The 27,977-nt window shown below is 40.5% G+C and overlaps 1 long non-coding RNA gene across 1 annotated transcript; it reads left to right on the plus strand.

Annotated features, from left to right (window-relative positions):
- The first annotated feature begins 3,247 nt into the window (after positions 1-3,247).
- On the plus strand, positions 3,248-27,939 carry LOC130164728 (uncharacterized). The gene is made up of 7 exons (XR_008826651.1): positions 3,248-3,440; positions 3,774-3,863; positions 5,423-5,474; positions 6,588-6,661; positions 10,432-10,503; positions 20,296-20,374; positions 27,777-27,939. It is a non-coding gene; the product is annotated as an uncharacterized LOC130164728 (long non-coding RNA).
- Positions 27,940-27,977: the final 38 nt, after the last annotated feature.

Consider the following 27,977-nt stretch of genomic DNA (forward strand, 5'->3'; position numbering starts at 1 on the left):
CTTGACACACAGGTTGAGAGTAATATATAACTTTGCCGCTGCCTATTTGTCCAACAAACTGAAATCCCTTCCTTCGCAGGTGCCAACTTTGTGTGAACTTTTTTATGCATTGAACTCTTGCAGTCTGAACTCTTTCAGGACTCTGTTTTACCTGCACTATGTGGACACTGGTCTTCTTTTGAAGATAAGCTGCCAAAGGACTGGCGCTATGCTGCCAAGTGAGTAACCGCCTGGCCTTATGTGTCTGACCTCAGGTAGTGTGTGCATGCATGAGTCTGTATGTGTGTGTGTGTGCAGCTGACACCATATACAACCTGCCAGACACCTGCTGCCAGGTTTGTTCGCTTAAAGTCACAAACCTCACCTCCATACACAGTGTCACTTCCCCTATGCATGTGTGTGTGTGCGCACTATATGCAGAACCTCTGTTTTAGTATAATTTATGCTAAAACAGCGACTTTTTGGTTATTTTATTAAGTTACATGATGGCAATAGGATTAGTGGTGACACCTACACATCTTTCCTTTTTCCCTTATTCCACCTTCCCTCTCTCACTTCATCCTGTCATCCCTGCTCCCGTCCTCACCCTTTCATCTGTCGCTCTCTATTCTTCCCCTTCAGCCCTTATCGCTTCTGTCTTTCTCTCTCCTGTCATGCTTTCATCCCTCCCCTCTTATCCTTGCCGTCTCATCTCATCCCACTTTCTGCTCACCCTTTCATCCGTTCCCCCGTCTGTCAGTTTAGTTACTTTACTGACTGCTTATCAGAGGCTGTTTTGCCTAAACAGTGTGCAAAATGTCACTTTCAAAGCCCAACAAGCAACAGTTTCTGTAGTCACACTGCACCGAGTTCCTCAAATTGAAATGAAATATGTACATATGACATGATAGTATGATAATATCCAGTCACTTATACTTATATCTACAGCACGAGTTTCTCCATATCCTCTGTTCTCTCTTGGAGGCTCCATTCTATATGATTGTGAATGACCTGTAATCTATGAGATCACACTGTACACAGATTGGTCAGTACCCAGAGCTGCAAAGACTCATTGTCAACATGCCTGTGCATGAGGTGTGTGCATGTGTGTGTTTATGCTTGTGTTTGTGTATGTCAGGTCAGTGTTCTTGTTCTTATCCTTGGAAAATCCTTCTTAGAATGAGCTCATCTGTTCCGGGAAAGGACATTTTGACTTGACCTAAGCCTATTAAGGTTCTACTTTAGTGTAAAATATTAGTTTAATTAAAGTATTAGTATTTAGAACTGTGCTTAATGATTAACCATCCTTTAGCATAGTTAATTATGGAGGTTCAGTGCTAAAATGCTGGAGTAACCCTTTAAAAAATGTGGAAGTAGGTAACACACATATTCATGCACAAATCTATAGATGCCAACACATGCATACAGTATACATTCACCCACATATACACAGGCCTGAAACCACTTGTCATCCTGTCAGATAAATATAACTTGGACAAGCCATCCTCCCTCACAGTGTGACATGCAGCCATGCAAAGGTGACTGAATACAGGTGTTGGGTGTGCATGTGCTACTTCTCTTTGTGTGTGTCTCCACAGCCTCCATCTGACCACGTGGCGGCTCTGAATAGCCTCCATCTCGGCTTCACTACAATTAGAGTAAAAGTGATGCGTTGCTCCAAGGCGCTGCAATTAGGCTGAGTCACGTCAGCGCTGGACAGCTCTGATGAAGGGCTATTAGAGAGCCAGGGATGATGGAGGCACTCACACAACCCCCCCCCCCCCCCCCCCCCTCACCCCCCACCTTTACCGCCATCACCATTCGTCACCACAACCCCCACTGCATGGCCCCCACACCCTCTTCCTCCACATCCATCACCATTACCACCAAACTTTCCCAGGCAACTACTCTGAGAAAGAGTCATTCTAACCTGGCAGCTCTCTCCCCGCCATTTTTCCCTCCTCTCTCTTCTGCATCTGTCTCATTTCCTGCCACGGATTCATATATATTTCGGGATAAGTGCTCTCCATGAATCTTACACCTGCTTTCTCTCTCTCTGCCTTTTCTATCCTTCATCCACTCTCCTTCCTTCTGTTCATATGCACGTCTATTCATCTTCCTCTCTCTAGCCTCTTTGAGTGCTTCACTCTCCCTCTTCCTTCCGTTTTTTTTTCTCAGAGTCATGCACCTCTTTTAATAGCTCAATTTCTCTTATTTTCCCCTTATCTTCTCCAATTTGATGCATTTCACCTGGCTGAATAATTTTGCCTGTATCAATCCATCTCCTCCTCCTTCACTCTTTTACTCTCGCCCCTATTTTAATACTTTAGTCCAAAGCCTCTATTTGTCTCTGAAAATGAATTTTTGAGCAGCTTCTGGGAACTCTGACTCCCAGAGTTCTCGAGTATTATTTTAGATACAGAGGTTAGTTGTATGGTGTACATTTTTTCTCTTTGGTTATTTGCTATAGTTTATCTGCTGAAGTGAATTACTTTCAGCTCATGACATTTAAGTGGAATTAAGGTGAACAAACAAATCATCATAAATGTAGTTATCTGTATCACGAGTCCCTCTTTTGCACCTGAAATGCATCATTAATTAGGTCAGATAAATGCTTCCTCGAGGATTGGGTTGAAAACACAGCAAGAAGCAGCAGGTAGCATTTTCTAACCTGTTCCATGAAAACTCGGTTCAGTTCAAAGTTGAAGTGTTTCAATGTAAAGTGCAAATCAACTACAATCAAAGAAAAAAAAAACATCATAATCAAAAGAATTTCTGCAGAAATAAATTAGTAATTCTATAAATATCGGCCTCAATAGACCAAGCAGCAAAATAATCTTGGTTGCATTTTCACTAATAGAGGCAGGCAGTGTTTTATTTTTGTCTATACAAATATAGACAAAAATGATGTTATTTGTGCCGTTAGAGTGAAACAGTACCTGACAGCTCTCCAGTTCACCTTTTCTACTCACAATAAACTTGCCAAATAGTGTATTATTTTCATGGCGAGGTTAATTCTTGTGTTTCTCAGTCTTTTATGCCTTGTAGGTGTTAGGTGTTAATATTTAGTAACAACTAAGCTCTATAGTAAGACTAGATTGTGCAGTTAATTCAGTGATGTGTAAATCTCATCTTAATAAGCACTTATCATCGGCCAAGTTTAAACAGCTGCTGCAACAGCTGCTTGGTTCCACAATGAAAAACACTAAGTGCATGGTTCTCTCTATATCTCCCTCCATGTTTCCATCACTGTCCAGAACACCTCTAATGATATCCAGGCCGTAGTGGAAAGCTGAATAGAGAAGAAAACCGAAGGCGTGTTTGTGCCAGCAGTCAGAAAGCACCTGTTCTGCTTGATGGTCGATCTTAACATACCAGGACTCGGCCGCATTGGCTCCCAGCCAGCGCTGGACTAAGGCCACTGGTGTGACCGCCAGAAACACACCCTTATGTTTGTCAAGGTGAAAGAGTACTTTTGTTGCGGGGCAAGTGAGCTCAGAGTGTAGGTGTGTGTGAGATTACTGTGAGACATCATCATTTTTCTTCCTCCTTAGTGTCTCCCCCATAATTGCTTCTTGATTACCGGCCTTAATTACCTTTTCTTTTCGTTGTGTGCCACTAATTGTATCACAAAAGCTACATGTTATGAAAGATATTTCTTTTCATAGGTGTGTGTTACTAAAGCAATAATTAGACTTCAAATTGTAATTTTCTGTATTTCCAATTTTGCATCATGTGTATGTGTTTGTTCCTGCTGTTTCCAGTGTCTGATTTGTTAGGACTTGTTCTTACAGGCATCCATGGTGCCCCCTGGTGGTGGGAGGACTCACGTCTGTGTCCACTTACAGAGTCAGTTCAACCTCATCACAAGTACCTTCACTGATGTAAGTCCGGCTGACTTAATCATCTCCTTTTCCCTTAAGGTTCCACTTTTCCTACTTAGTCCTGTGTCCTACTGTAGCCATAATTTCAGTCTTAGTGAGTGTTGTACTATAATTCATTACATACAGTATAAAGTCCAGGTCTTGAAAGTTTTCCAGTACAGTTTGATACAGAGCACTCTGTTATACAGATGAATATTCTGACTCGTTTTCACATATATATGTGCTAGAGTATATGACTTTATATTTTATTTGTTAGCACTGGTCTGGTCTCATAGATACTCCCTGTGTTTTATATATAGAGAGAGAACTTTGAGCTTTGATCAACATGATGGTGAGAATGATGATTATTATTAACATTATTTTTACTACTAGTACCATCAGTGGTGGTAGTAGTAGTAGTATCTAAACAGCAGACAGTCACAGTTTTACAAATTGGGTAATAATTGGGTGGCTACAAGAGTGTCATTTTTTGAAAAGGGTTTCAGACCCTTTCTCTACTGTTGCCATCTAAAAAACCCTTATTATATTATTCTTTCATTCCATCGCCATTGCTCCCCTTTGTCCTGAAAACTAACATTATTCAGTAAAACACACAATACACAGGAATTTAGAACCTGATAATTGTGACTTGTGATTTAATTAAAAGAGGCTTGTGTTCATTTCAGCAATCTCTCAATTTTCCACACCCCCTGTCCTTATTTTACTCTCATCCACCTACTGTATCACTGTCCCTGTGCATCTCACCATGGTTACACCCAGTAATGTCCTTGTTCCCCCTATCTGACATTTTATCCTCCTCCATCACCCTTTGCCATCCGCCTTTCCATCTCGCCACACTGGAATTACCCTGATTATGATTATAGCCGTGATGATAATGATAACCACTGCAAAATTGCACTCTCTCATATCCAACACCCAGGAGATTATGATTGACTGAAAGGCTCCCTGCAAATGTTTCCCCCATCCCATTTTTCTGCTTTCCTCAATTTCTCTTTGTTTCTTCTTCTTCTTTTTTTCTTTTCTTGTTTTATTTGGCTTTTTTTGTACTTTCTTTGGTCTCTCCGCTCATTGTTCACTCCCTCTACAGCTCACCTCTTGTCTCTTTTCAGTCTTTTTCAATTTTCTGGCAGTCTTTCATCTCTGTTGTTGTGCTCCTTTCAACCTTTCCTTGTCCATCTTACCTCCGCCACTTGTCCCCGGCTCTCTCCTCTCTCGCTCCCAGTTTTCAGTCCTTATTTGTTCTCATCTCCCTCTCTCCACTCTCATCCTGTCCTGCCCGCGTATTCTACTGCCACAAAGGAACGAGATAAATTTGCTTTTTAGCCATATTGCATTCAGGAAGTAATTAGTTGAGTTGCCTCGCCTCTTGAATATGTGAAGTGGACAACATGAAATGGCTTTGTTAGCCTCATTCATCTTTCATCACTGTATCCTCTTCCCTGCATTTCCTGTTCTTTCTTTATTTGACTTCACCAATGCAACATTAAAATCCATGTATCTTATTGATATGAATATATAATTTACAAGATCTACAGCCCTGAACGGTCTTCTCCATACAGACAGCCCAGGCGGATCTACAGTACCATGAAACTACAGGGGTTTAAGGAGGAGGTGAGGCCCATTGGAGAGAACACACCGTTATAGCTCATTTTCTTCCTGCTCCAGCCAAGATATACTACCTCTTTAACCTCAGGGATACAGTATCTCACACAATGCACAGTACAATGATGGATCTACAATTCCTCAAAAATGTGTTGAAGAAAAGGGAAATAAACCTAATTATAGTTATCTTGGAAATTTCAACTCAATCCAATCCCAGAGTCATTTTGTCAAAACAAAATTATTTGAGGGGTTTTTTTTTTTTTTTTTTTTTTTTTGTAACCCCGAAGTTTCACGAAAGTAGCTAGAAAATTATTCCATTTCAGTAATCACAGTATTTTTCAAAATGATTTTTGAAATCTTGAAGTCTGGCCCTCGCCTGTGAAGATGCTGCTTCCTGCTTGGCTTGCTGCACCAGTGTCTGACATATCACTGCTACCCCACACTTTATTAGGGAAGTTATTCTCCTCATCCTCGCTGTGTCAGATTCACTAGTCAAATTCTCGCTCATTGTTTAGGTTCAAACATCTCCAACGGTCCAGTGCTGCTGCTGCTGAATGAGGAAACAATTGCCACGTTGCCTCATTAAACTAAAAGTCACAAGAAATAGCTCTGCTTGTAGCCCATCATTACGTGCTCTTATTCATCATGTGCTTTTGTTTGTTTTGTATAATTATCTGATTATATTATATACTGTATAATTCAGTATTATTACATGAGGGCACGACCAGAAATAGGGATTTTTAATGGGCTAAAAGCAGAAACGTTTGATTTTAAAAACTTTTACTTCTACTGCATCATAAGGCAAATTAAAGGTGTCCTTATTCTATATTGATTAGAGACTCTAAACTTGAGACACGTTTCGTCAGTTCACTTCATGTCATGAATTTTCATCTTGGAGGGGATAAAGAGTTAAATCACTGCAGAGGGAGATTTCTGTTTTCATTTATTTTTGGTTATTTATAGCAAATGTGTATGGACAAAATAGAACCTTATCTATTTGAATAATATATGTAGTTTAATATTCACAGTGGTTGACATTTTGTTTACATAAGATAAAAAAAATAGTGTATGCTAGATGTCAAAAGGCACACAACAATCCTCTATCTCCTTCTGGTATTTCAGGGTCTGCTGAGAGCTCACCCAGAGCCCCCTGATAACAAAACACCATCACCAGACTGGATCCACGAGAGCCGCAGGTAACCTGCATCTACCTCCCTCTTTTGTCTGTCTTTTATTTGTGTTCCTTCCACTTTCTTGTCCCTCCAGATGTGTGATGATATCACCTGGATATTTGAATATCAATACTTCATGAGCGCATTTCCACTCATCTTTGCTTGTAATCTCCTCGGTTTTATCCATTCTATAAGTATAGATTACACATATTTTCTACCACTACAATAACACGTAGCTAAATCTTGATATGAGCATGATATTCATTGGAGGATTTTCATGCATGATAGCATTATTGACCAGTATGTAGAGAAGACATCAGAACTGGTCCGTCACTTTTATGGAAAATCTTTTGACTTAATCTAACGACTCAATTGAAATCCACTGCAAAGTTATTACATTTTCTGACATAATTATAGTTTACATTTTCATGACCAAATCAATGGCAATAAAGAGGCAGACATATTAATGTCATGTTCATCTGTTTTATTTTTATTTTTATTTTTTTCTTGACCTACCAATTAGATTTATGGTTGCTGTTGTCAGAGAAGAAGAGAGAGAAGAGAAGACATAAAAAACAAAGAAATAGCACAAACCAACGCATTACACTGTTACTTTCAATCTATGTTAACCTGTCTTAGCTCAGGAGCCTCCCACTCCAGTGTCCAGTTGGACCAGTTTGAATGTGGTCACTGGCTAGATGAGGGGTCATTCTAACACAGCTGAACACAGGCTGCTGTATAAAATGTCTCATTTTTGTTGCATCAAAATACAGTGTTGAGTGTTATTATGGCAGAGACAACACTGTCTGAGAATAGCGTCCTGTTATCAGCTAGAAGGATGATTATCACTTTTTGAAAATGTCAAGATTGTTTGTCAAGCGGGAATATGAATGCTTTTCCTCCTAAAATCTGTTATTCTGCTTTATTAAGATCTCAAACCATCAAACAGTTCAATTTTTAATGCATGTTACTGCTGTTCTGAAGCCACACAGACTGTTGAAGGGCTGTACAGGTGTTGTTTCCTTTTTAGTGATGAATAAATGATTATCATTTCTTTAGTTGTTTTATGAATCCAGTTGATATTCTCCTCTTCTTTCTTTTCATTGTATTTGGTTTTGTTTGCCTGTGATAGTAGTGATATAGATTTTCATTCTGATTTGTTGTTTGTCTTGAAGTGAGAAGTTGATCTAAGCCTTTTTATCTCAGCGGCATATCATTGATTGCATCTGCTTCCCCTCTTTTCTTTTTCACTGTCATATTTTTTTTATTTTTTTATTCCAATTAAGCGCTAATGTTGTGCAAATAAACTTCAAGCTGCACTAGGCAAGAGTTTAATGCAAAAATAAAACCCACTTTATTAGCTTGAATCAGACACAGGGTTGAAACAAGGAAGAACATCCCATTCTGTAATTGAAATGTTCTGTGTTTGCCCTGATTGCCAAAATGAAAGTGCTATCAGGTTTGTTTTCTGTGTAGGTGGAAAGACTTTTTACCGGTGTACAAAGTAAAACAGAAGATTAAAATCCAAAAGTGATTCCTACGCAGCAGTGAGTGATCACCGTTTATAAACATTACAGTTCAGTGACGGCTTGTTTCATGATTTTATCATATTAAATATCGTTCTCTTACCTTTTACTTCCATTCGCAACCAGCGCCATACAAAGTTTCCGAGGTTCTCTTTGAAAGTAAGGTGGTACATTTCAAGGGGTTTATCCTGATATGGTTAATTTGAATATCATGCCACATTGTTGATTTCGGGTTTTGTCAGACCGGCTTGCAGATCACAGTGATGGAGGCCTTTTTTTTGCTTCTCTGATGGAGAAGCTGGGCTCACTCTTTAACTTCACTCATCACAGCGTCTGGCCCGATACACAACCAATATTTGGTACATTTATTACTGAACACACAGTGATGTCATGGTGTAAAGATGGCCTCACAGATAAGATGATGGATTAGCAGGGACTTTGGTTTAATAATCATTTAAAGAGTCGATCGATAGTAATATCTTAACTGACAGATTAATGAATACAGCAGGAGATATGGATGTGTGTTTATGTGTGTTTCATTCTGTGCGTGTGTGTATATTAGCTAGGTTTCCCGAGTGTGTCTTGTGTATCAGGACCTAATGAACATGAAGAAAGTCGAGGAAAAACCCTCACCATAGTGCTCATAAGCTTGGTTGTCTCTTCCAAGATGCCATCACACAACACACACATCGACACACACACTCAGACACATTTAAATGGGCACGCGGTGCATAAAATTCCACTGATAGATCAACCCACAGCGTCAAATCCACTCGTCACATTCTACCCAGTCAATCCAGTACATTACCGCAATCAATATAAGAGGCCCTCATCAGCTGCACTCTGATGGGTCTTTGCTGTGTTCACTGTTTGTCAGTTTTATGATTCAGACCCAGTTTGAAACTCTTTTGAAAAACACAGCATGAGGCTCAGCTAAAAGCCACCCTGTAGCTGAAAGAGAGAAGGCCTCTCAGCACCAGGCTCTGCTGTCTACACACTGCTGTCAATGTGCCACTTTACCACACACCAATGCAAATCAATAGCAGTACATTACTATAGAAACAACATGGCTCAACACGCCACTAATGGCTTTTGTGTACAGTACTTTTGTGTTGTCGTACATTAAGTTTGTGCATTATTGTGTGTGTGTGTGTGTGTGTGTGTGTGTGTGTGTGTGTGTGTGTGTGTGTGTGTGTGTGTGTGTGTGTGTGTGTGTGTGGGTAATGCAGGTTAGTGGAGGTGTGAATGGATTACCATTAACACAAACGACACTCTTGTAAAAAATTGAGAAATCTGAAGCGTTTTTGGGAACAAAGAGTGAAAGGTTGATGACAGTGCTAATCAGATGCTCCACTGACTAAGGAAAATGGAGGATATTGGCAGTTAATCAAAACTGTATGAATGCAGTCTAGCAGATTTTATCACATGCAATATAATAATCTTCTAAAGCCAGAACCCCGCAGCACCCAACGTACATTTTTCATTTTTAGTGAGAGACTCTGCCACACACACAACACCCTCATGCATTTAACCCCCCTACACACACACACACACACACACACACACACACACACACACACACACACACACACACACACACAAATCTAATTGCACTACCTCAAGTATGGTCTTCTAATACAATCAGTGCCTCTGAGCAGCATCTGGTTATGTTGTCTCCCTCAGTTTGCTTGTGCAGTAAGTAATATGCTCTGTGTGAACTGCTATATGTTTGGCACAGGAAGTAAAGCAGGTTGTTTACTAATCTCTGGGTTGGCAGTTCGATCCTCAACTCCTCCATGTGTCCTTGGGCAAGATGCTGAACCCTACGTTGCTCCTGATAGGCAGGCTGGCACCTTGAACAGCAGATCTGTAGCCATCAGTGTGTGTGTGTGTGTGTGTGTGTGTGTGTGTGTGTGTGTGTGTGTGTGTGTGTGAATCAGTGAATGAGAGGCAAAATTGCAAAGAGCTTTGTAACTGCCGAGGTATTAAGGTGTTTTATAACTATAGTCCATTTACCGTAACTGTGGTGAGATGTGATGAATGTCCTTGTATCTTTGAATAAGTTTCAATGGTTTACTTTTAGTACGCTCTTCTAGTGTTCAGTCTCCAGCTGCAGTGTGAAAGACAGAAAGACACTTGCTGACGCGCCTGTCTTGCAGATACAGTGTGAGTCACTCTGCAAGGGCTTAGTTTTGCATGCTTACTGTATCTGTGTGCAAGTGTGTTTATATCAGTGTGGTTGTGTGTGTTTTCCCCTCTGTCGGGCAGACTGAGAGCCTGTCAGTGATGGCCACCAGGTGGAAGTCCCCAAGATGTACGGCAAGCAGGACTTCAGACAAGGTGAGATCATACACACACACACACACACCAACACACACACACTGGTACTACATAAGTGATGCACATTCACTGATGTTTGAGAAAGTACATGATTATATCTGAAGCCCTCTTGTGCTGAGGAAACCACTCTAACCTCTAAGAAATTAAAACAAGGAAAACTGGAAGCAAAGACAGCGATGAAACGAGATAAGATCAAACCATAAGCTCATATAACTTCCATCAGTCTTCTGTAACAGACCACAGCTCAGCTCGTACATTCTTCATTCTGCTGTTTCTTCAATACACAATGATTTATCACAATCATAGGATAGATACTGTTGTGCTTCAGATTTTGTAAGAGAAGTTCGTTTTGCATATAATTGCAGTGAATGATATTGCTGTGACTGTCTGGACGTTAAATATTAATTGTCTTAGACTGCCGCCCTTATGTTGCTTATCTCCACTAAATGGGACACTTTACACTGACGCCATTTGTCACACTTATTTCCTGTCATCTCATATTTGGTGCCCTGCTAAAAAGTAGCTCCCTTCTATCTGCTTCTTTGTTTCGGACTCCAGTATCAACAAAGTGGCATTTTGAATGTGGAGGCAGAGGTAATTCTTATTTATGAATCTCTTTGACATAATCAAGCATTCTGTTTTCCTTCAACTTTTATTTATCCAGGAAAGGTTGACTGAGCACAGTCCTGCTCTACACTTTACACCTGGCTACACTTTCAAATGCTTGTTCATATTCACAGCAGAGAAATACCCCTTACATACAAAGCTCCACTAGAGCAGCTGGAGACTGAGTATCTTGCTCAGAGACACTACAGTAATGTATAAGCAGCTAGAGTGAATCTTATTCACATTTTCCCAGTTAAAGGCACAGACGTCTAATCCAAAGCCCACAGATAGAATTTCTCCTCCAATGAGAAAGGCCATGAAAGACCTGTTCAGTGGACACTGGGCACAATTTGTGGTTAATGACTTTTTCAATGATTTGGTGAAAAACAGGATAAAGAAGTTTGGGTCCTGACTTAATGACTTTAATTACCATTTTGATGAATCACCTCTGCCTTTGTACTGTTAGTTCCGCTCATCCTCTTCAGTCAGCTACATTATAGAAGATGAGTTTTCTGACCTTGTCTTTGGAAGTCAAGAGGCAGTTTTGGCTTTATTCTTTATTACATACTTCAAAATGTTTCATATGGAATCAACAAGTAACACAGTGGTGGATTTCTGTAGAGCGACTAAAATTGAACACAAAGGTGCCATAAGTTTGAGATTTTACCCACTACCTAGACAAATGTGGTTGAATCCGCAGGGAACCAATATTTTAAATCAAATATCTACTCCTTCAGAACACTGTGGTGCTAATTCTGTGATGACTCAAATGTGTGTCTCTACTGTATTTAGGTCGTTCCACTCTAAACCTAAATTTATGTGGCTCTAAAACATCTGTATTGATTTAGATTGACTCTTCAAGAGTTTGATTCTACAAGTTCTTTCCACTTGAATAACAACGGAAATTGTTCATTCTTACTGTTGTAACGTCAGAATAGTGGGTTTGATACTTGGCAGTAACAATGTTACTATTGTGTTCAGTTTTATATTTGAATGAACAGAATGATAAAGACCAGAGGGTAAAACAGACAAATACAGAGCAGTGAATGCAGTAATTCTTATCAGTTGAGACACTTTTTTTCAGACAACAAGCCTGCAGAGACCGCCTTGCAGTCTGCTGTTGAAACTGTCTGTCTCTTCACATTGTTTTTATTTAACTGTAACTGTTTCCTCAGGAATCAGTCAGCCATGCAGTGTGATACAAATTAACAGTCAGAGACAGGTGTGACTCATCTTGATGTGGTGAGCTACTTATCGCTGTTCAAAATGTTTTACTGCTTAGTTGTATACACAGCAGATGATGCATTTCTCTCCTGTTAGCACCTTCAGTGCAGCCAGTGTCTGAGAGCTGGGATCAGTTTGACTTCCTGGCTGACTGAAGACTATGAGAAGCTATTTTAGAAAAATACTGTACATTATTTTGAATCCGTGTAACATATAACTGAACCGTTATCTGTCGACCTGTAGCTTTGTCAGAGTCTGCCAGGAAAGACAATGTGATGGAGACTCCAACTTGTTCAGGTACCTGATGGAGCGAGTCAGGAACAACCTTCACATAGTGCTCAGTATGAGCCCAGTGGGAGAGCCTTTCAGGTGGAATCTGACATTGTTTCTTGCAGCACACTGTGTCCTACATCAGCTGGTGCACAATATTTTCCCAGCCCCCATTTTTCCTGCTCTCCTCTCTTATCTTCTCCTCTCTTTGACAATCCTGTTCCCTCTTGTTTCACACTGTTCTGACCTGTAGTCCTCAATAAGTACATTAACACAGATGAATAGCCCTGCTTGTACAACCATAATTAGAGCAGAAAATTTCATCTGCTAATGTGTTTGGCTAGGTACTCAATGTGCACATACACCAACTTCCAAGCCGTCGACACACGGGTTGATGAAAAAGAGCACGGTGTGAATCACATTGCAGTGCTTCTAGGTTGAAGAGCCCCAGCACTTAATGGCACTCTTCAGCTTCTCTCCAGCCGTGTGTGAATTGTTGCCTTAACAACAAGGGATTACATTCAGGTATTGTATATTTCTGATACGTTGCAGGGTACTTTTATAATATCGTAAAAACTCCTCTCACAAGTAAACAACTCTGCTTCAGCATAGTACAGAACATAAGGGTCGGCTGAGTGAACAAAACACATCACACAAAAGTGCACGCTGTTTTCTCTGTTAAGCTTCCACGAGGTTGAATGATGTCTGCCACCTCATGTCACATTGGCCATGTTGAGGTGAAGCTGGTCCAGTTATGAAGAGTAAAATTCAGATCTACAGCAGTAAAACAGATTCTCTAGCTATTTATATGAACAAATGACATATTTATTCCAGTTGTATGTTTAAATTAGTGCATGTTCCAAAGTTAATCTGTATGTTTACATTTTCTGTGGAGGGAATTTGACAAGGTGACACCAAAGTGGAAGAGATGCGTTGCTACTATAATTCTGTCACTGTGTGTGTGTGTGTGTGCGTGTGTGTGTGTGTGCGCGCGCTGACATTAGACTGACTCACCAGTCATTTTGTCAGGAGTGGGTCACATTGATTTATCATGTTAGTCATGGCCAATTTTTTTTGTCTAAACAATTTCATATTCAGACAAACATGTTAAATTGAGGAGAATAAGCTGCTGTGTAAAGCAGTATTTACTGTGGAATTTCATCAAGTTCAACAAGCACTGGAACATGATTGTGTTCAGTCCTGCCCAAGACGTAGTAACAGCCGTTCATCAACGCTTTGCTATATTTCATCTTCCATTTTGCCCACCGTAGGCTACGTGTTAGGGTATTTCTGTATTTGGAGCACTGTTCCTTGATGTTTGTCATTGTGCTCTTTTTTGATTTTGTTCTTTGGGGCCACTGAATTAACGGCACTTTAATCGTGTTAAAATAAATAAATTGAAATACAGTGGTCCTAAATCCCTACATGAAATTATGTCAGCAGCTCCTTAACATTGCATTGAGGACAGTGGGTCATGTCTCACCATTAATCAGTGTGTTAATGGCTGATTGACGCTCGGTGTCGAGCAAATGAGGTCTAGTAAGCTGGGCGATGCTGTAGCAAAGACCTGAGACTCGCTGTAATTAGAAATGACAGGGTGGATGCTGTGGCGCATGCACACAGATGTAGCACACATGCACACACGTTTTTCATTCTTAATTCTTTCTCTTACTGGCGTCACACACACACACACACACACACACACACACATTCTTTTGCACAAAACACCTCTTTCCCTCCGTCTCTCTCTGATTCGCTCACACACACTCTCACGGCCTGGTTGTAATTAGTGGCACAGGGTAGTGGTCACACATTATGCCACTAATTGGGCTGGCAGGCACCATTAGCCAGAGCTAATCACCATTCTCTGGGTGACAAGGCGTCCTGGCCCTCTGACCACTAGCTGCTAGCAGGATCCATATCACTGCTCGAGCTCAGGGAGCCCCTCTACACCAATTAACCAGCTAAACTCACCGACTCACACTGTAGGTCTCGGGCAGACTTTGCTTTACCTTATTTGTTGGTTGTGCTTTTGAATTGGGTCATGCTGTTTAAGGAGGCCAATTTTCTTGCTCGTCTGTGACATCTGAGGAACTGCAGGGCTGATTGTCGCACATCTGAAAGGATCCTTGCGTAAGACACCTGTTCTACTCGACAGACTCTGTGTTCTCAGGGATATAACGGAGGTTGTTATAGCTTTAAAAAAAATCACATTTAAATCCACGGATGTGTGTTTGCCGCTGCCCGGTGAAGCTGCCTTATTCACGACCCAGTGCTCATCAACTGCACTATCATTGACTGGTACAGTGAGCGGCCCCAAAGATGCCCGGCTGATATCCTAAGGTTTTGTGGCTGGCCAACTCGTGAGTCCAGCAGCCTTTGAATGGAAGTGAGAGAGAGGGGAGAGGATTGCTGTCTGGAGTGAAGGCAGTAATCTGAACATGGCTGAAGAGGAACAGAGAGCTTTTTTCTGCTTTCCACATCAGGAGGCTTTCATTTTCGTGCCCATTAAACATGACCTGACTTTAATTACATTTGCAAGCCTCTCGACCAGACCTCATTTCAAATTAGGGTTTTGCAGCCCTTTTCCACAATGCTTGATTTAGCTTTGGCTGTCTTGTAATGTCAGAGAGCAATAGCTTTTATACTTTTATTTTTTCTCACAATGGTTTATCATAATTTAATATGATCTTTGCAAAAAGTAAAATTATACAAACATGTTCATTTACTAAGGATAGGCTTTGTTGTTTTTACAATCAGTTTTATTAACATTTATGGTTGTTACCCACATGATCACCTGATTTACTTCAGTTAGCAAGTTCCCAATAATCATTGTAAGGATTTCTACAAACACTTTATCAAACTTTTTACAACAACAGAAGAGCCCTATCCATGGTGCTGGAAAAGATAATGAATTTAATTAAATTTTCTGTTAACCATCCAAACCTATTGTATCCTTTAAAATGCTCTTAGTCTTCCAAAACTGGCTCTGAGGCAATTAAGAAACTATCTTTTCTGAGTGCATTTGAAGTTACACTGATTTTTGGAAACACCCTGCAAACGTAAATTAAGGATCATCTATTTCAGGCTTTTGGAAAAAAAGGCCCAGGTGTTTTCAGTGCTCCATTCTTCCATCCTTTGTTCTGTACTTCAGGTCTTAAATGTTTCAGTCTGGACCTTAAACAGAATTGACAAGAGCACATAGCTTACCTGCTCAAGTCTCGTGTGGATGTTATTCATCATTTGTAGATAATGGGACAACCTGTTATCAAACTCTGGAGGAGAAAGAATAGAGAAAATTAAAGAAGAACTCCTCTTAAAGTATCTGCTCTCTGGCTCTTTGCAGTTCGACTTTTCTCTTCACTCACTTTACAGTTGCCAACTTCCTGACTTTCATTAATCGTCCTTGGTGGAGAAATGGCTCTGACTGACTTCCAATTCACTCAACACCTGTGTCTGTTAAAATCACTGTCATTCATCTGATTGTGTGTGTGTGTGTGTGTGTGTGTGTGTGTGTGTGTGTGTGTGTGTGTGTGTGTGTGTGTGTGTGTGTGTGTGCGTGTATGTTCTACTGCATTTGTGGGGTCTAAAAACCATGAGGGTGAGAATTCTTTATGTGGGTCCCCATGAGTATAGTAAAACGTGGATGTATGTGTGTGTTTGTGAGGGGGAGCAGGTGAGCAAGCCGTGTTATGGCCTCTTTAAGATCAGTGACACATGGGAGAAGGTGGAGGCCATGTCTGTGGATCTGGAGGCCAAGAGGCAGGTGGTGGAGATCCAGACACATTGTGACAGGTAGCTGTCCATCACAGCAGTAGACAGAGGCCGACAGGCAGCAGAGGGTAGGCTTTGTATAGTGCCTTGCCATATTAGCTCTAACATTAAACCTTTTTGTTGTTGCAACTAAAACACCTTTTTTTCCCACAACATTTAGCTGCCCTCTATTTTTATCCAACACATTATGGACATTTAGTTTAGCCCATGACCTTTGTGGCAAAACAAATACTTACAGAAACAAGACTTTGTTTTTTTACACAATATGAAAAGGTTATAAAGAGAAATACAGTGACAAGAAAAAGGACATGAATCATTTGGAAAAACCTGGTTTTCTGCATTGATTGGTCATATAATGGTATCTGATCTTTATAAGTAAAAAATGTAGATAAATGCAATGTTCTTAAGCTCATAATGCATTAAAAAATGGTAATCTTTCATGTCTTTGTTGAGCACACTCATTAAACATTCACAGTGCTGGCAGAAAAAGTAAGCCCTTGGATTTAATAAGATGACGAACCTCCTTTGGCACCAGTAACCTCAAACAGTAGTTTCCAGTAGCTGCTGATCAGAGCTGCACAATGTTCAGAAGGAACTTTGTAGAATTCTTCTGCAGAAGTTCAGCTCAGACATATTCTCAGGACGTCTGGTATGAGCAGGTCTCTTCAGGTTGTTCCCCAGCATCTCTGGTGGGTTGTGGGCTCTGATGGGCCACTCCAACAGGTGGATTTTCTTAGTTTGAAGTCATTCTGTAGTAGCTTTACTTTGATGTTTAGCATCGTTGTTCTGCTGCAGGTGGACAGCCACCCTGACATTATCCTGTAAGAGACCTTGATAAACTTGGGAATTTATTTTCGCCTTGATGATGGCGAGCTGCAAAGCCCCAAATCATGATCCTCCATCCACCATACTTCAACTTTAGGATGATGTCTTAGGCCATACATAGTGCTCCCTGTTCTTCTCAAACAATTCAGCCTTAGTTTCATCAGTCCACAGTATTTTCCTAGTAGCACTGTGGAGTGTCTTGGTGTTCTAACCAGCTCCAATGACTCCCATAAGCCTTTAGCTATTACTCTGCGGTTCATTTTTACCTCATTGATCATTCTGTGTTGTGTCTTTGGAGTCATCTTTGCTAAACACCCAGAGCTAGCCACAGAACTAAATCGTCTCCATTTATAGACAGTTTGTGGACCAATGAATATCTAAACTCTCTGAGATGACTTTGCAACCCTTTCAGCTTCATGCAAATCAACTTGATCATAAGTTTTGAGATATCTTTTTGCAAGGCATGCTTCACATCAGCAGATGCTTCTTGTGAATAGCAATCTCAAAATGACTGAGTTTTTTTCTTTCTTTTTTTTTTTGTCAACCAAAATGGCTCTAACCAACACCTCTAATCTTTGTTTCCATCAGTGACTTTTCAACCTACACTGTGAATGTTTGAATGATTCAATATGGAAAAGAACAGCACAATGATTTGTGTGTCCTTGGTGAGCTTGTATTCGTTCATAAGACATATGACATATTTATAAAAGTGGGTAGTTCACTCACTTTTTCTTGCCTCTGTGTTATTGCACAGGTTACTATTTCAGTGTTTTGGTTTATGACCAAATACATTCAAAGCAAATCACATTCTCATCAACTTCAGCTCAACTTCATGTTTAATGTTATTTAAGAAATGATGACATGCTAACATGCTACACTAAGACGGCGATCATAGTGAATATAATATCTCCTAAACAAAAGCTTGTTCAGCCTTAGCATTTAGCTCAAAGCACTGCAATGCTACAGGTCAGACTCACAGACGCTGGCCTGGCTGTAGACTCTTGTACTGTCTTCTTATCCAAATATGTGTATTATATATGTGTAATATATGTAGTCCTACTGCTTGTTGGTAGTTGTAGTCAAACCTGTGACTGGTAAACAACATAGAACAACACTTTATATGCTGCATCTATGCTGCCTCGTCAGTTAAAGACTTAGCAAGCTTAGTCACTGAGATACAGTCACTGAGACGCTGAGCTCCTCTGGATCTGGTGTAGCCAATGTGGCCAACTCTGAATGAAAAGTAATGAAATGTTTATCCTAGACAAGGACTGTGTTAGCAAGGACTAGCCCAAATCTGTAAATCTTTGTCACATCTTTAAGATCTTTTCAGCATTCAGAAGTTAAGTCTTACGGATATAATCGTGAATGGCAGAAGGATTCTCTTACAGTTATTGCTTCAGACAAGTGGATGTTACATTCAGAGGGCAGAAAAGACTAAATGTAAAGAGCAGCCGGCAGAACTAGTTAATCTCTAATTACTAGAAAAAACCTTCATTAATTAAAATGTGGCTCAGCAAGTATACTAACTATATACTGTGCTGTCATCTATTCACTTTCATTTTCTGTCCTTTCTCATTTGCTTCGAAGTCTCAGAATAAAAAGGACACAGCAAAGATCAAGTTCCATGGCTGTCCCCCAGCACTGGTGGAGCAAGTGATGCAGGCTGTCATGATCCTCCAGGGCAAAGAGCCCACCTGGGCGGAGGCCAAGAGCCAGCTGGGAGAGAGACAGCAGCAGCGCAGGATGAAGGGCTGAATAAGGGAAGGAAATTGAAAGGAGAGATGCAGGGAGACAGAGCCATTTGGGCTTGACAGAGAGGAGATTGGGAGTGTGGCAAAGAAACACAGAGAAAATGGGAGAACTAAAGTGCCCTAAAAATGAGCAGAGTAAAACCTGACAAGTGGAGATTGTGTACAGTCACACCATGCATAGAGAGAAACAGAGAGGAAAGGAAGACCTCCTCTGTTTTCTTTATCTTGCTACCTGATGGTTCATCTGTAGTATTTTCAACCTGCGGTTTATTTTTTATTTTTTTCCATCCTCATTTGCATATCATGGCCAAAATGTTTAAGTGATACCATTATCTCTGTAGGGCTAGAAACAAAAATGTCAGCTGAATGATGAGTTAAAATTAGCTCGGAATTCCTCTTAACCCAAGCAACAGGGATAAAAAGCAATTTCTTAATAAATAAAAAGCTTCAAGAGATGCAGGTTAGAATGTGAGTTGAATGATGTAATAGTGGTGCTATTGTACTGACTGCAAAATAATAAAAGACAGAAAACAGAAGGAAGAAACTAAAAAAGCATTTGGCTGGCAATGCATTTATATGGGTCGACCTCCAGCCACCCTTAAATCTGTATCTTTCCCTGTTCACAACGTCCATACATGTCACATATTTGTCTTTTGCTCTGACTCATTAAAATTCCTCCTTCCTTCCTCTTGCCTGTGGATTGGAACCTCATTTATTCTTATTTAGTGATTGATTTTTTGTTTTCCTTTATTTTTTGACTTTTCAAAGAGGATTACAGCAGGTGAAAATTCACAGTAAAGAAGTCGAGAGTCAAAGTCTCACAGTCACAATAATATCACGCTACAAGTTTTCCTTTTTTTAATTAGAAGCTGCTTACAATGTGATTTGTGGAAAATAATTTTCTCAAGTTCTGAAAAGTATGATGAAGCTCGTTGACATGCATGTGAAATGTCTCCCCTCTGACTCACTGAGCTAAATATTCATCTTGATGATCACAACCCTGTAACCGGAGAGACACTTGAGAAAAAAAAGACAGATAAAAACACATAAAACACAAAGCAGTGGGGTGATTTGGGGAGATCATAAAGAAGGTCACAAAACAAGAAAACGTGTCTCTCCTTATGAGTACAGAGTAGAAAATTAATCAAAATGGTAGTTGTGAAAGAAAGTAACAGAGAAAAATATCTGTGTGCCCTTGAGTTTTTTTTGCAGATTAACTTAATCAAATGACAAAATGTTGGATTTGGTATTAAAGATGATGAGCCATTGTTTGTTTGCTGGCCTGTGTTCTCTGCAGGAGCAGGAGTCACAGATGTTCACTATGGTTTTCTTTGTACAGTTTCCTGTCCAACCGCAAAGCAGTGAGGGACTGGAACAACCGAGACCTGCTCACAGACGCGTCCTCCACTGAGTCACCGGTCAGTGCATTTACACACAAGTTGTTATTAAGTGTTTATTGACTGAGATTAGCCGTAGTCCAGTGAGCACGCTAAGGACAAGACACTTTGAAATTAAGCAAACAGAGCTTTCACTGTTGCACTCTGGGTAACACCGGCCCTCTTGCATTTCTCGCAGACGATATGACTTAGCTGATGTCAAACAGACATCACCGAAGCAAACAGAGGTATAACCTCGCAAGCTCAGGCGTCAGAGTCACTGAAACATGCACTATCTAGTGACAGCAAGCAGGAGCAGTGAGCCAAAGATTTTGATGTAGCAAGTTTGATTTAAACATATGTTTGGTGAAAGCTTCTTCATGTCTGACTGTGTCTCTCTTTACATCCATGTTTGGATCATTCCACGTTCTGTGATGATTAAAGTATAGGTTTACTTTTCTCTCTACAGGGTGTATTTTTGTTGTCATTCATTTGGCTTCCTTTTTCTTTTCTTACTGTTGTGTAGTCTGTACAGTACGCGTGATACAAAAACATTATTTGTCTGAAGTTATGTAGCTTTCTCCTCTTTCAAGATGGCAGCTGATGGTGGATACTCAAAGCCAATCTCTGAAATGGATCAAGCTTGTATAGATGAAAAGAGCCAGACCGCTCATTAGACCAAGGTAGACATTACTATAGTTTTGTCTTCACTGTTGCATAGTTTCTTTTCTGGGGAAAAGCCATAGATCATTGAGTGTTTGTTTAAGAACACAGATTCTTTTCATTGTAGCTTTTCATTTAATGATGTGAAAAACAATGCACCCGTACAAACAGGTCTGTCTTTTTGCACAGTTGCGTATTTTACATTTCGCTGCTGGTGCCATACATTCACTGCCACTGAGGAGCATTTTAGGTCAGTTTTGCACAGAGGCTACAGGGTGACACCTTAACATTTTAACATGAGGTTAGTTGAAGCTGAACAGAAATGAATGAATTCATGAAAGGTCTCTCTTGATATCCCTCCCTCCCATAACCCTCCCCCTTAAATATAATGCAAGGTGAAATTTGTTTTCCGATTGTTTCTGTTGGTGTTTTTCTGATTGATAGTGTGGATGATTACACACTGACTGCGTGTGGGGCATTTACACACAAAAGATGAAAAGCTGTTATTGTTGTGGGTACTTGTTTAAAAAGTTTTGGGGAATCCATTCCCTCACGCATCAGGAGCATCTGCTCTGTGGTACATTACTGTCAAACCCGAGCTTCGCTTTCCCCCTTGTTTTTGATGACATGTACAACTTAGTCTGTGCCATCTTTACGGCAATGCTGTGGCTGTTGGCCTCTGATTGCTTGTTTCCATTGATCTCCTCTGCATCTTTTGCCACCTTTAGCTGCATTTGCAATGGGTTAAACTTCGAAGAGTTTGTTTTCCCTAGTGTGAGCGAGTGGGGATCAACAAATAGAAACCTTGGAGCAGCTGGAGCTTATACTCTACATCCACTTGCCACTCGAAGCAATCACCCATGTTGCCTGTGCCACCGGTTACCTCCCATGTTCTTCCACCAAACTTTCCACTGTGTCTCTTTAAAGCAATTTAGCCTCAGAGATTAACAGGTAGAGGAAAGTAATCAGTGCATTGAAAACATGTTGCCTTAACACGAGAACACAAGCCCGTATTCAGGCCTTTATGCTTTAATGGCAACCAGATTGTCTTGAACTACCATCAGTGGAGGCGTTGCAGTGCAGTGCATTATGGTCGTATTTGAGGAAGGCTCTTGAAATTGAAGGGATTTACTTTGACTGGATATCAGATAAGACATCAGCATTTGAAAGCCAGGCAGAGCTATAAAGAACGTTTACAGGAGCTAATATATCCTTCCTGTTTTCCAAAACTACTGTGACTTCTGTTTTTTCTTTGCTCTCTAAACAGTTTCTGAACTTAACTCTTTTCATGTTTGTGTATGTTCTGTGTGGCTTTTTGTGTCTCTGGTCTGCGGCTGCATTTGTTTTAGCAGTATACATTTGTAATTTTCTAAACAAGAGCTCAATCAAAGTGAAAATGCTTCATCAAATTAGCTCATTTTGAAATTATGAATTATGAAATGGCAAGTTTAAGGTTGCACACCATGTATAACTAAATACATTTCCCATTACCGGGATGTCTCCGCAACTGATAAGACTGTAGACACCAAAGCAGTAAAACAATATCTCAAATGCTCAACAGCGTCTGCTTATGTTTACTGTCTGTGGAACAACTAAACAGGACAATGTAAGACACAAATTGTCATCCAGAAGTAAAGAAAGGGGTCATCCCACCACCAAAATGAAAGACTGAAACCTTCTGTCACTCTGAAATTGATTTACGGATCTCTTAACACTAGAAACACCAATATTTTCTTTTTTATGATATTTTAGCTGATCAGGTAAAAAACACAAAACAATAATTTCCCATCTGTAAGCCAAACACGAGACTTGTGGGGCTAAATTTAGATTTATACAATTAAAAAAATAGATATTGAGGGAGAAGACACTTAGAGTAATTTCAGTTAGGAAGTTAAACTTGTGCAGCTGCAGTCTGTGTTACATTTTCTCAGCAAAGTGTGTCTAAAGTACTGTGTATTCCTGTAAGCCCTGAACATGTCGTCTGAGAGAGATGTGTGTAGTATCAAACAGGGAGAGGGAGAGTGGCTGGGTAACAGAGAATGAGCAGAGTAAGTCACCTCACTACTTGTCCCAATCTTTAGGTCACAATCGTTCTCATCCTCCTCCGTCTTTTCAAAATGTCCTTCGTCTCCACAGGAACGCTGCTCTCTCTGCTTTCTTTTCTCTGGCCAATTTCTTCCCAGTGTGTGCCATTCACTTTCTTCCTCTTTGGTCTTTTCTGACCTTTCATCCTCTCTCTCTCTCTCCGTCTCTATCACTTGGTTCAGCTGCCAGTTCACAATGTAGCCACAGCGTGACATTTAGGGACAATTGAGTTGTGGCAGTTATAGATTGCAACTGCAGTGTTTCAGAGTGACGTATTTGTCTAATAGCCTGGTCATCTGTTCCTTCTGACTTGCCAATAATCAATGACCCTCTCTGTTTCTTTGTCCATCCATTGTGGCAGAAAAGTAATAGAACTATTACTCCAAGTTTCATATAATACAACAAAGATCATTTAAAGAGCATGTTTACCCAAAATGTAAATAATGAATACACAAACTCTGCTCATATCAGTTTGTACATTTAACAGCTTTATCTGTTAAATCCTGTAAACTTGACTTTTTCAGTTTTCAAACTAAAGCAAACAGTAAATAATAATTATCTAAATATTCTTTTTTTTTTCTAGAACTGTTTGTATATTTGAAACATTTGACATTTTGAAACTGATTGAGCATCTGGAAAACAACAAAAGCACTATGGTCAAGAGCAAGCTGCTACCAGAGAGGTCAGGTAATGATGAGGGAGGAGGTCAAGGAAGAGGTTGAGATGTGGAGAGGAAACAAAGAGTTTGACGAGAGTTGCACAGAGATTGAGAGGAGGACAGAGAAGAAGAAAGGTCTCAGGGTTGAGAGGAGATAATGAAGGGAGGGAAAGCAGAAAGAATAAAGAATACAAAAATGTGTTTGGAAAGAATTAAGAGGTTGACCTGAGGGAGAAGTTAGATAGAATGAGAGAGACATGGCGGGATGTGATCCCTTCTTGAAAAATGATGTAAGGATGACTTATCTGGGTAGTTACATGTTTGTAAAACATACATTTTGGCAATATTATGATTGAGGGATTATATTATATGATTTGGTCATATCTCCTCCTTATAGTGCTGGTTGCCAACAGTTGATGATGTTGATGTGCCTGGCTGTACAGTGTTAACACTGTGTCACTGTGACATTAGATATTTAACCATACAAAGCAAAATGATGCTGAAGCTGCCTGAATCAGTGTTTTTCTATTTTCAGTTGGTCTCTTGTAGTGATAAACCTACAGAGAATTACCAGCCAGTTCCCCTCAGTGGCAGCTGATGAGTAATTGACAGCGATGCTGAAGATTTTGTTCTTAATGAGGGAGCAGGGAGAGAGAAGACAAATAATGAGTGGTGGACAGAGGGCGAGGGATGGTAAGGAGCCACAGCAAGAGGATGTATTGCTGAGGAGGAGGGATGAGGAAAAAGAAAATGTGGGGAAATGGGGATTGAGTGAAGATGCAAAGCAGTGCTGAGGTCAGTTGAAAAATTGTTTAAAGACAGAGACAAAGGGGAAGGAGAGAGCCGAGGGAGGATTAGTAAACATTTGATAATACATTTGGAAGACGTAAATGTAACTCACGAGACAAATGAAGACTTTACTCACGTGGCATGACATATGGAGTGGTACATTATAGTGTTTTTTTATATGGAAACAACCCAAGAATACAGAGCAAAGATTGAGAAGAGACGGGCTATTTAACACAACTGGGTATTGTAGAAGTGCTCTGTGGAGGTAGAGAGCAGACTAGAGCAGAGACTAATTTCCACTGCACCAATGCTGACGGATGGACTAAAGGAACCTTATTTTACCTTATAAATATTTTATTCCTAGATCCTCCAAACTATTAGCTGCTTCCCCTTTGTTCCTATCCTCTTCCTCTGTACCTTTCTTTCTCTCCCCTCACTCAACCTCTTCTAAGCTCTCTGCTGGGATCAAACTTTTAGAATAGCTCTGACTTTGTTCTTAGTCAGCTTGTTCTCAGAATTACAGCATGAGCTTTGGCACTTCCAGTATGAGCCTACATTCACACTATTAAACCCTGGACAGTACCACACTGCATGCGCGCTGAATGTACGCACATGTCTACATCTGCCTAATTATCTGCAGGCAATTATAGTACCAGGCTAAAAATGTAATAATGCAGTTTTGTGGCATAGTTCCTGGGTTGTATTTGCCTTGGTTTGGTTTGGTCTGAATGAGCCTGTTACATTTTGATTAATGTAGTTCACCTTTATTTTGGGACAATTTGTGTTGGACTAGTCAGTGTAGCTGGGTTTGGTTTGCTCAATTTTTTTAAAGATAGGTCATATTGTAAAAGGACTGATGCACGCAGTAGCGTTGTGTACCCGAGGATTGTTTTGCATGAATCATGATATGACTGAGGGAAGAAAAGTATTTTAAGTAATGTGACATTAAGTAGTTTCAGATGTAACCTTAGAACTGTGGAGAATAACTTGTAATCATTGATTTTAGACAAACAAAATATAATGTGCCTTCGTGGTTACAGAGCATGCAGTCTACTCGGTGAAATATGCCTTTGGAAGAGGTGCATGTGATTCTAGCACACTGGTTTCCAACGGTTTTGGCTTGTGACCCTTTAAAATGAAGAAAAATTCAGCTTGCAACCCCTCATTACTGCTTGTATATATTGATGAATTGCGAGCAGTTCGACTAGAGAGTGATCTGAATAATATTTAGAGGCTAAAATTATCCAATAACTCATGTGAAAAAAGCGAAGATGAGAGAAGAACACTAACAGACCTATGTGTGGGGTCTACTTTTGAATAATTTGCGACCTTTCAGTTTCAGCTAACTTAACCCTGGCGTCTGGAACCACTGTTTTCCAAGACTTACAGTGATTCTTAGGAGTAACTTAAGGCAACACTGTGTGTGTATTTATCTACTGCAGGTACACTTGCTGTGATCTGTTTGAGTTCCAAAAGCTGCTGCTCAGCTTCCAGATGTGTGCCAAGTCAATGTGGATGAGTCCAGCTTCTTCCTCCAAGGAGGACTCGAAAGAAAACAACAGAATCCTGTTTGATTTGATATAATCCAGCAGGACAAATCTTTTTTATTTTCAAAGGCTTGGAACACACTTAATGTCCCAAAACACGTTCCGCTGTGAATTTCAGTGACGTACTGTGTAGAAGTTATGTAGAAGTTCAAACACAGCCCCTTCATTCACACTGTTCTTTTCAGAGTAAGTCTGTGTCAGAGCAGTTAGCTGGGACAACATCATGGAGCTGGATAAGCTGCACAACTTCTGCATTTCCATCCACTTGCTTCAGACAGTACCTCTGAGACAGGAACCTTTGCTTTGCCCACTAGGTTTTTATTGTTTTACTGCTGCAGAGAGAATATTCTTCCCACCAGTAACAATAAAGCTGAAGTGAAGCCGGGTGTGAGGGAGGGTGTATGTGTGTGTTTAAGAAAGACAGCTTGCGTGTGTCGGTGTCTTTATCGTGCTTTTTCTAATGTTTACCGAAATATTTCGCTTAGGTAAGACAGTGACAATTGAGTACAGCTGTATGCTTTGTGTATTTGATTGAGAAAACAGTCCCCCTGCAGTGTGTATATATTATTATACCCTGGTGATGATGAATACGTGTCCTCTCCTCTGCTTTCTTCTGACAACTGAGGATCTATTCATGGCTGACTCACTGAAAAGAGCAGAGAGCAAGAGAGTGTGTGGGTTTGTGGATATCTGTCACTCACTTCTGTTGCTTTATTCCATCAGTGGGAATTAGATTTGACAAAGTTGAGCTCAATATTAATGTGATCACAGGAGGATTTAGCTGCTGCCAACATTTTTTCTCCCCTCAGCTTAGAGTAGAGTCTAGTGTTTATCTAGCTCAGTTAATGATGTAGGGCCGTGATTCATGACTCGTGGTAACTCTGCAAGTTTGACGAAAGTTTCACGGTTACATATTCGTAATGACAACATACATTAAACCTGTCTTTCTAACTCCCTCATATTCTATATTCTCAACTCTTTCCACTCAGTATTTTTTTACCTCCCCTCTCTTTCTGTACATCACTCCAGCCATCCGTTCCTTTATGTGCCAATTGCTTCCCTTCTTTACCCTTCCTGCCTGTTGCTCCTCTTTCTAGGTAATTTGAAGAATAGCTGTAATGAGCTGCCGAAGCTGTTGATGGTGTACTCTCTGCGTCAGAACCGCATCTCCGTCTGCGTCACCTCCTTCATTGTTAAAAACCTCAGCTCTTGCTTTGTTGAGCCGCCCGCTCTCTCTGCCGCTTCTACAAGCTGTGAGTGTCAGCTGTTATCCCATCAATCCCTGTTGCTTCTCTCTCTTGTGTTCGTCCCCTCCATGTGGCTGTCTCTCTTTCTCTTTCTCTCTGTGTCTGGCTTTCTGGCTGAGTCCTCCCACCCACACACACTCCACCGTAAGCCCCTGTTTGATTGACTCTGATGGCTAAAATGGCCTCCAGAGACTGAGGCGATGCCACAATGCTGCTGTAATTCTCAGTGGTTTTGTTTAAGTTGAAAACTGTATCAATTTTAAATAAAACAAATGTTTCATACATCTCATTTGTGTAATTCTAATTGATTGTAGCTCACTTGAAAACTCGGAATCTCTCAAAATCCCATCACAGGGTTACTATTACGTGTCAAGTGAGTTACACCGTGTTGGCTCATCCACTCTCACTTTCTTTTTCCTTCTTTGCTGACTCCTCTCTCTCTGCCCTCTCCTCAGGTTTTGGGGGACTCCTCCACTGGGACCCTGCTGCAGCTGGCTGAGGCCTCTGGGATGACCAAGCACATCCATGCTCCCCATCGCCAAGAGCATGATTGAAGAGGGCGTCAGAAATGGTGCAACACCAATTGCTCTATCCTTCTTCCTTCTCTTCTGTCTCTGATTTGTTCTGCTTCTTAGTGTTTTCTTCCACCCACAAGT

The sequence above is a fragment of the Seriola aureovittata genome, chromosome 23, assembly GCF_021018895.1.
Source record: "Seriola aureovittata isolate HTS-2021-v1 ecotype China chromosome 23, ASM2101889v1, whole genome shotgun sequence".
NCBI lineage: Eukaryota > Metazoa > Chordata > Actinopteri > Carangiformes > Carangidae > Seriola > Seriola aureovittata.